This window comes from Vigna angularis, chromosome 1 (assembly GCF_016808095.1).
Source record: "Vigna angularis cultivar LongXiaoDou No.4 chromosome 1, ASM1680809v1, whole genome shotgun sequence".
Classification (NCBI taxonomy): Eukaryota; Viridiplantae; Streptophyta; class Magnoliopsida; order Fabales; family Fabaceae; genus Vigna; species Vigna angularis.
The window spans coordinates 28037795-28046614 of record NC_068970.1 but is presented as its reverse complement, the minus strand read 5'-3'; positions in this window follow the sequence as shown (position 1 = coordinate 28046614).

The window sequence follows — 8820 nt, the reverse complement described above, 5'->3', positions numbered from 1 at the left end:
TTTGAACAATGGAGCTAAACTTTCCAAACCAAGCACGTGGGGATTGCTTGAGGCCATATAGAGATCGATGCAATTTTCATACCATACCAGACTCCCCCTGAGCAACAAACCCAGGAGGTTGCTCCATATAAACTTCTTCCTCAAGATCACCATGTAGGAAGGCATTCTTGTTATCCAATTGATGAAGTGGCCAGTGACGAATGGCTGCCATGGCAAAGAAGAGACGAATAGTAGTCATCTTGGCTACAGGAGAGAAAGTGTCACAATAATCAAGACCATAAACCTGAGTGTAACCTTTTGCAACAAGCCGAGCTTTGAGCCGATCAATTTCACCATCAGGGCCAACTTTAACTGCATATACCCATCGACAACCAACCGCCTTTTTGCCTGGCGGAAGGGGCACCAGCTCCCAAGTATTACTATGGTCAAGAGCCTGCATTTTTGCAATCATAGCTTGTCGCCATCCAGGATGATCAAGTGCTTCTTTCACATTCTTGGGTATAACAACAGAGGACACTGAGGATAAAAGAGAAAAATAGGAGGGCGACAATCGATGATAGCTTAGAAAATTATAAATGGGATGAGGGTTCCGAGTGGAACGAGTACCTTTTCTGAGGGCAATAGGCCATGCTGAATCATTTGCACCAGGAGGCGTGGGAGGAGGTGACGAGGGAGAAGAATCTGAAGTAGGAGATTCACCATTGTCTTGGGGAGGTAGACTATCCATTGGGGCCCTGTGTGGGATGATCTCAGTATGTGGAGGAACAGGTGTAGAAGGATTGTGATCAAGAGTTGGAATGACAGAGACAGTGGAGCTATTTGACTCAGCCATTGGAATAGGAAGGACCTGCTGGAGGAAAGAAACATCCTGAACAGATGGAGAGAAGTAAGGAGTCTGTTCAAAGAATGTGACATTGGCAGACATGTAATACTTTTTAGTTTCAGGAGAGTAACACCGATATCCTTTTTGAAGTCGAGAATAGCCTAAGAAGACACATTTGAGAGCGTGAGCGGAGAGTTTGTCTAGACCTGGAGACATGTCATGAACAAAACATACACAGCCAAACACTCGGGGAGATGTATGAAAGAGAGGATCATTAGGAAACAAAATGGAGAAAAGGACTTTATTATCAAGAGAGGAGGAGGGCATCCTATTAATAAGATAACATGCAGTTAAGATGGCATCCCCCCAGTGATGGACAGGAATATGGGCACCAAGCAAAAGGGTACGAGCAGTTTCAACCAAGTGTCTATTTTATCGTTCTGCTATACCATTTTGTTGTGGTGTATGAGGACAAGTAGACTAATGTAAGATACCATGGGAACTTAAGATGGCAGAAAAGGAGGATGAGAAATACTCTTTTGCATTATCACTTCTTAATATTTTGATTACTTGACCAAATTGATTCTTGATTTCATTCAAAAAGGATGTAAAGATAGCTAACAATTCAGAACGATTTTTCATAAGATAAACCCAAGTACATCGTGAATATTCATCAATAAAGGTAACAAAATATCTAAAACCAAAGGAGAAGATACGACTAGGTCCCCATATGTCAGAATGGATGATGGAAAAACTAGAATTACATATTGATTGAGACCTTTTAGGAAAGGAAGATCTAACATGTTTTCCCAATTGACATGACTCACATTCTAAGGTTTGGAGACCACTAAGTTCAGGACACATCTTTTTTAATTTGGACAAATGAGGATGGCCAAGTCGATCATGTAGCACTTTAGGATTAGGAGTAGCAACACAAGACACCCTTAGACGGGATCCAAAATGGTATAATCCGCTAGCTTCATATCCTTCTCCAATCTATCTCCCCGAACCACGCTCCTATATAACAAAAGATTTATGATCAAAGGTTATTGAACAATTTAACATTTTAGTCAACTGGCTTAAGAAAATTAAATTAAAAGGACAATTAGGGACAAAAAGGACTGAGTTGAGATTGAGAGAGGGAGACAAAGAAACATGACCGACTCCTTTGGAAGAAGTTTTAGATCCATTTGCAAGGGTTATGAAATGAGGTTTTTCTCGAAAGGAAATAGATGAGAACAAAGAGGTATTACCAGAAATGTGATCAGAAGCACCTGAGTCAATTACCCATGAATTTTGACATTCCATAGATTGAGAAACGCAAGCTGTTGATGTATTGAGAGATTGAGATGGTTGTGCCAAGGTGTTAGACTTTAACCTTAAATACTCTTGATATTCATCCTCAGAAAACATAGAAGTGGAGGACCATGATAGATAATTTTTTCCATTTAGCTTCTCGGAGGTAATTGATGGACTTCCAGAGAAGGAAAGAGTACTGCCAGACGCCATTTCTGAAGAAGACAAATAGTACTAATTTGGAACAAGAAAACCCTAAGGGTTTAGACGAAGGAAACTGTGACAGTGATGGACGACGGTGGTCGGCAATGGCGGGCGGTGGCCGGCGGCGACGGTGGCCGGACGGTGGCCGGCGACGGACGGCAGTGGCCGACGGTTGACGGTGGCCGGCAGTAGGCAGTAGTGGACAGTGGCGGGCGACGAAGAACTGTGGCTGGACAAATATATATTACAAGATAGAAACCAGAGCGGGATCGACCTGCTCTGATACCAACTTAAGATTGAAACTGCAAAATAATTCTAGAGGGCTTGATTGATCCCTCTCACAATCTTCTATTTATAAGAATAAATTGATACACAAGTACATGATAAATAGGGTAACCCTAGACACAATATAATCATGATAAATAGGGTAATCCTAGACATAATATAATCATGATAAATAGGGTAACCCTTGACACACTATAATGATGATAAAATAGGATAAATATCCTAACAGGACCAAAGGCCCAACATAAATTAAAATAATCAAAGGAATAATCAAGAATATCTTATTGAAGATCTGATTAAAGATATGATAAGCGGTTAAGATATTTATGAGTAACTAACCGGATTTCTGGATAAGGTTGTTTTTATTTGGCTTATGAAACACTTATAAATACAATGACAAGGCCAAAGGGCAGGTACGTTCCACTTACGCTTTACTCACACTCTATTACTCAAAAATACTCAAACAGTGCTAATCATTCACTGAGTATTCCATTAAGAGCTAAAGCTCTTCAACAACACGCCTAACTTGAGCGTCGGAGTACCTTTTGCGGGTACCTCCCCCAACGTCAAGAATATTACCGATCGGTCAGCAACAAGAGATTGAAGGAAGACAGGCGATCCAAGCAGCCAAAGACAAGGAAGACACGTCGGAACAGGTTAGTCTCTCGATCCCGTAAATTTATATGGAAACAATAAATAAATAGATCAAATCTAAATAAAGATTGAAAAATTATTGATACAATTTAAAACATTCTAAAAGTCTCGTGAACACGACTGTCATGAACTCGAATCAATGACAAATTAAATGTTAATGGTAACAATTTGGATCACTATTTTCATAAATTTTCTTTATTAATTTTTATTTTACCCTTAATAATTTATTTTACAAGGATTTGCATTTTTACAATGCCTCATAGTTGTTCTCTTCTTCATATCTAACATTTTATACTTTATTTTTTAATTTGATTTCCCTGTTGTTTCATCTTTGGCAACAAAAATAGTACAAATGTGATTGCTAAAAAGAAATACATGAGTTATTGATTAAAGTTAATATAAATGAAAATAATTTCAAGATTTTTATAATTTTAATTTATAATATAAATGAGTTATTTGTGAAGTACTTTTTAACCATAATGAATGTGTACACACTCATTCACTTTAAATCAGATTCAAAAACGTGAAATTTGCTAACTCAACATAAATCAATCCACAGAGGGTAGATTGAATTCATTACAAACATCATATTCAAATCCTCTAAAAACTATAAGATATTAGAAAAATTTATTTGTTAGTTAGTTTTTTAAATAATATTAATAAATTGTAGTAACAACTTTTTAAAGGCAATGCATGCTAAGTTAAACTAATATGACCGAAAGCAACAATTTTCCTTCTAGAAAAGGGGTGTGATTTGTGCGTATAGAATGACGTAACAATTTCAATGAGTGAACTTCAGATAATCTTCACCACACAATCTTGTGACTGTAATTGAAGAAACGGACAAGCACTCACTGACAAGCACACTTCCGTAAGTATGTAGGTCCTGATCGTGGAATCAAAACAAGTTCAGACCATTTTCTGGTTATTGTCTTCTTTACATGGCATTGATGACTTCTTTAAAAGGGCCTATGATTAATTAATTTGGCTGTTTTCCTCTCTCATTAACTCAAGTTTAAAATGAAAAACTTTAAAAGGTTGTTTTAATGTCTAAATATTTATATAAAATAGAGATCGATAAATACGTAAAAAAAATGTTATCCTAGGACCAACTTATGGCCTAGTTTTTCTTTTCGAAATTTTTTCAGAAAATTGTTTACATTATTTCTGTGAAAAAGATTACATAAATTAATTGATATTATACTAAATAACTACTAGATATTTTTTATTGATAAGTTTTTATTTTAAAAAATTAACTATTATTAATATTATTAAATCTAATTATGAAATTAATTATTAAATTTATCTGAATCTACATTTGCACGGTGTTGCTTTCGGTCATGCATTATTTATGCAGGTAAAAGGGCAGGCAGATAACTTTTGCACGGATTTATAAAAAGTATAATGTATTTATTATCTTCAATTTATAAAATAATAATGTTTAATTACTTTTATATGAAATAGTATTTAAATTATTTATATTTTTTAATAAAATGTATTTTATACTATGATATGTAGAATGAAAAAGGGAGAAAATAAAACTTCAAATATAAAAAAAACGGCCTCTTGGAGGCAGAGGCAAACAACATAGCCAAAAGTTATGTCTGCTCAAAGTTTTGACAAATCCATTTTTCACATATAAGAACTAGAACTATCACAAGTGCTTTTGGTATTTTTCTACCAAAATATGGTTACAAAAAGTTAACATAAAAAATTTCAAAGAAAAATAACACATTTAGCTATCAAAACAAAAAATGTCAGAAAAAACTAGGAATTCAGTTCTCTTAATTATGACTTATTCAACATAAAACAAACAAAACACCATGAATGTAGTCACTTAAAACATACAAAACACAGACACATTAAACAAACACTAACACGAACCCTTTGAAGATTTTATTATTTTTTTTATTTTATTATTTATTTAAGATTGATCAAACAAGAATCTCGCACATCTACAACTTTTTTTTCTTTTTTGTTTTTCTCTATTGGCCTTTTGGGCCATTTTATTTTTGTAACAATTTAAAGCACTTGTAAAGTTTTTATTTTTATTCTCTATGTACAAGTTTGATAAATTCATATAGATTAATTTCCAATTTTTTATTATCCAAGGCCCTAAAATCATTTTTATTTATTATTATTTTTATTTTCTTGTAATTCAATGATTCAATCAAATTTAAAAATATCAATTTATCATTGATTTCGAAATATTATTTTCTGAATGACATGCATGAAATTGCTCAAAGTCTTGACACGATTAAAATTTGAACAGTGGATAACTATGAGCTAGTAAAAATGGACATGAATTTGCCCCAATTTGAAAACAAAGTTTGGGCTTGCTCCCCATTTTGAAAACAAAATTTGGGCCTAGGGACATGCCTTTGTTTAGATAAATCTAAGGGTGTTGCTCCCTCTACCACTACACATTTCTCCCTCCACCTCCCTTTTACTATTTTGTCCCTCAGTAAAATTTTATTTTTAGGATTATTATTTTTTAATTTTACCCATTCACAACCTATTTCATTAATAACCTATTCTAGTCTCGTACATCAGTAAAATACTTTTCTTTCATTTTAACATTATATTTCTTCCTCTCTTTCTTTCGTCGTTGTGAGATACTACAAGTTGCAAAGGTTGGTGGTGGTGGAAAGAATTATCAAGCAGTCTCCCTCTCGTGGTGCAGTGCGTGGAGTGCTTCCTCGTATTCGAATAAACCTTGAAATAAAACCCTAAAATAAAAAAAGTAACCTTTAAACGGAGGTGACATCCTTCAACGTATGTCAACATCCTTCAACGTATGTCAACATCCTTCAACGGATGTCAACATCCTTCAACGGATGTCAACATCCGTTTAAGGAAAAATGGATGTCGACATTCGTTTTACCTTAAACGGATGTTAACATCCGTTGAAGATGTCACCTCTCGTTTAAAGGTTACGTTTTTTATTTTAGAGTTTGTTTTATTAGGTGACATCTCTGTTGATGTATACTTCTCTGGATGTTTCTCGATGTTCCTCCACACCACGGCGGCGACGCTCCTTCACACCACGGCGGCAATGGAAGCTTTCAAACCAAAAAAAACTGGGAAGAAAAAGGAATGGAAGTGCGGGAGGTGGGGAGGTGAAACGAAAATGGGGAAAGGGGAAAAGAGTTTCGTGGGTGGGTGCTAGGAAAGTAAAATTAGGATTTCAAATTATTTAAAATAGGGTAAAAGTAAAAATCTTTTTAACTTAAGGATATAATTGTATTTAAAATAATGTGGGGAGGTGAAGGAAGTATAAGGTGGTGGTGGAGGGAGAAACACCCTAAATCTAAACATACGCTCCTAATATGAGAGTCCAAATGAACCATAAAATGAGAAACACAAGTTTGACAATAATCAGGCAACACAAAATGGGATTTACACCTATTGATGATAAGTGATAAAAAGAAGTTAAACAGTTCATCCTTTGTCAGTAATTGCAATATGAAACATGGTAAAAAGAGAAAAGTGGACATGGTTTTGGCTCAAAACAAGTGGTTGAACACAAAAATTAATGTTTGGGCAGAGTTTAAAAATGGGTATGGTTTGAACAAAATTTCATACAATTTGGGCTAAAAATTGGATAAATTTTGGGCCCAAAGGGGAAGGTTAAACTCAGAGATGAATTGGGGTGAATTTTACGGATTTTTTTACGGGAATAATAGAAAATGCTATGACATATAGGGTATGTGTTAAAAATGAAATTCCTAGACAATGAATGACCAAAAAGATGCCCCTGATGTACAAGAATGCGTGATTATTTACGAGAGACTCTTTAAACGAAGTTGATCACAATGAAAGAATGAGAGTAAATGCCCCAACAATTATAACCAAATCTCTAAACACATTATTTTTTCAAAATCTATGTTTTTTTTTCTTATATTTTTTCTACTCATTTTTTTTGTAAAACAAAGAGTGAACGTTGTTGAATAGATTTTGAAAACCACAATTTTATTCAAAATAGATAAATAAATTTGATATATATTTTTTTTGTTATTTTCTTGATAAAAACAAAAACATGTCCACATATCATCTCAAATCATGATTGTCTTTATTTTAAAAAAATCTTATTCACAAAAAAATTAAATTGTGACAAGTTACTATTATTTTTGCATTTTTATATTATTTTTTTGTGTTTGGAGATTTGTTCGCAATAATTGTAAGGGAACAACCCTTGTAAAATTGTTCTTTCATGAAAAATGGACTCCCACGAAAAAAGATGGAGAAATGATGCATTTGAGCAATATCATGTCATGCGAATCAAATGAATGTTTCAAAATCAATCATAATCATCAATTTATTTATTTTGTTGATCAAAGGATGATTTATTGTCTTACTTTTTTTTGTCAAAAGAATGATCCCAGGAACTTGATAACAAGCAAAAATGAAAAATAATTCAATATGAAATGAAGCACAACACATTTTTTTTTTAATTTTTGTTATTCTTTTTTCACTCATGATACATTTATTGTTAAGAAAAAGGAAAATGTGAATAATAAATATGGAAACTAATCTCCCTTTTGTGTCCTATTTGGTATGGGTAAACTTATTTTAGTATGAGCTTTTTATATGCTAATTCAATGGTAGTTCTAAATCATCTCACGGGCCTCTAGAGTTAAAGTCATCCTCGGGACATAACCACAATAACAGACAATCTAACAAATGTGGTATGCCAAGAGGAAGCAAACTCTAGATGAAGTCTTCCAATAGCCAAGTAGATCTAAGATCTAACATGACAATCGTTGGACCTCCATTCCTTAAGGATCACTCAGACCTAGGTATAGGGCCCAATATCAAAATAAATGCAATAGTCTGCTGTGTAAAGTGTGTGAAGGAAGAAACTTAAGACTACTAAAAAAACACACCTACAAAACAACTAGAAAAATCCCAGGCATATATAACATGTCTTCTATCCTAGGGTTCAATATTAAACAATTATAAAAAGAATGCAATAAAAAAAGTACACAAATGCAATTACTTACCATAGAAAGACATACATACAACTATTCCAAATATTAAAAAAAAAACACAATAATATACATGCTCAATGAGAAAAGGAGAAAGAAAAACATAAAGAAAAACCACATCAATTTTTGCACATTTAATTAAATGGCTTGACTCTCTTAAACTTGGTCCCCAATGGAGTCGCCATTTGTCGCAACCGAGATCGCGACGGGGAGACGGCGAAACCCTTATAAATTATTAAAGAAGTTTGAAAATCAGAGTTTGGAGTCGCCATAGTTTATTCTGGGAAACTACGGAAAAACAATAAAATAAAGACATGGTCTACGAAAATCAAATTTTCTGGGTTCAGGAGTCGGTCACGTGTACGGAAGATATTAACACCCTACAATGCCTTTCTGAAGGCAACACCTTTAATTAAATGTGCAAAAATGATGTGGTTTTAAAAATGATTATTTTCCCCAAAAATAACAATGCAAGACAATACAAATAAAAGAAAAATATTTTTTATGTTTAGGAAGCCCGACTAGGATTGACCTTGCTCCTACATATTCTCATGTGAGAAATCAGGGTAC